Source organism: Kryptolebias marmoratus, linkage group LG7 (assembly GCF_001649575.2).
Source record: "Kryptolebias marmoratus isolate JLee-2015 linkage group LG7, ASM164957v2, whole genome shotgun sequence".
Lineage (NCBI taxonomy): Eukaryota > Metazoa > Chordata > Actinopteri > Cyprinodontiformes > Rivulidae > Kryptolebias > Kryptolebias marmoratus.
This window is the reverse complement of record NC_051436.1, coordinates 22,288,497-22,289,829: the sequence shown is the minus strand read 5'-3', so window position 1 is coordinate 22,289,829 and position 1,333 is coordinate 22,288,497. Positions and strand designations below refer to the sequence as shown.

The 1,333-nt window shown below is 61.4% G+C and overlaps 1 non-coding gene across 1 annotated transcript; it reads left to right on the top strand.

Moving 5' to 3' along the window:
• Nucleotides 1-294: 294 nt before the first annotated feature.
• On the top strand, nucleotides 295-448 carry LOC119617251. Its single transcript, XR_005233465.1, has one exon. It is a non-coding gene; the product is annotated as a 5.8S ribosomal RNA (ribosomal RNA).
• The last annotated feature ends 885 nt before the right edge of the window (nucleotides 449-1,333 follow it).

Sequence of the window (1,333 nt, the reverse complement as noted above, 5' to 3'; positions counted from 1 at the left end):
GATTAAGAGGGACGGCCGGGGGCATTCGTATTGTGCCGCTAGAGGTGAAATTCTTGGACCGGCGCAAGACGAACGAAAGCGAAAGCATTTGCCAAGAATGTTTTNCATTAATCAAGAACGAAAGTCGGAGGTTCGAAGACGATCAGATACCGTCGTAGTTCCGACCATAAATGATGCCAACTAGCGATCCGGCGGCCTGTTTGGTCGGGCAGGGGTGGACGTGCGGAGCGCTCGGGGGTGTAGTTTGTCAAACCCTGTCTCCGAACTTGGCAACACACACAAAAACTCTGTGACAACTCTGAGCGGTGGATCACTCGGCTTGTGCGTCGATGAAGAACGCAGCTAGCTGCGAGAACTAATGTGAATTGCAGGACACATTGATCATCGACACTTCGAACGCACCTTGCGGCCCCGGGTTCCTCCCGGGGCTACGCCTGTCTGAGGGTCGCTTTGTCATCAATCGGAGACGCCCGCGTCTCCGCGGTTGGGACGTCGCAGGCAGCTCCGGCCGCCTTCGTGCCCCTAAGTGCAGACCGATCGGGACGCCCGTCGTGACGAGCGAGCGCTCCTCCTGTGACCGTACCTCCATCGTCCTCATGGCCTCTCTGGCTGCCCTCTCTCCCTCCTCGTCCGACGGCCCCGCTCGCGGGGACGGTGGGCGAGGGGCGCCTTCCCCGTCGAGCTCCGCACCGTGCGGGGCGCGGCTGCCGTCCCCCTGTGCTGCCCGCGTCGCGTGCTCGTGCCACCCGGCGGGGGAGTGCCGCTCCAGTCGGCTACCCACCTGACCCGTCTTGAAACACGGACCAAGGAGTCTAAGGCACGCGCGAGTCAGAGGGCTCACTTGAAACCCCAAGGCGCAATGAAAGTGAAGGCCGGCGCGCGCCGGCCGAGGTGGGATCCCGGGCCCGCGCGGCCCGGGCGCACCACCGGCCCGTCTCGCCCGCTTGGTCGGAGAGGTGGAGCCAGAGCGCGTGTGATAGGACCCGAAAGATGGTGAACTATGCCTGGGCAGGGTGAAGCCAGAGGAAACTCTGGTGGTGGCCCGTAGCGGTCCTGACGTGCAAACCAGTCGTCCGACCTGGGTATAGGGGCGAAAGACTAATCGAACCATCTAGTAGCTGGTTCCCTCTGAAGTTTCCCGAAGGATAGCTGGCGCTCGGAGACTCGCAGTTTTATCTGGTAAAGCGAATAATTAGAGGTCTTGGGGCCGAAACGATCTCAACCTATTCTCAAACTTTAAATGGGTAAGAAGCCCGGCTCGCTGGCTTGGAGCCGGGCGTGGAATGCGAGCGGCCAGGTGGGCCACTTTTGGTAAGCAGAACTGGCGCTGCGG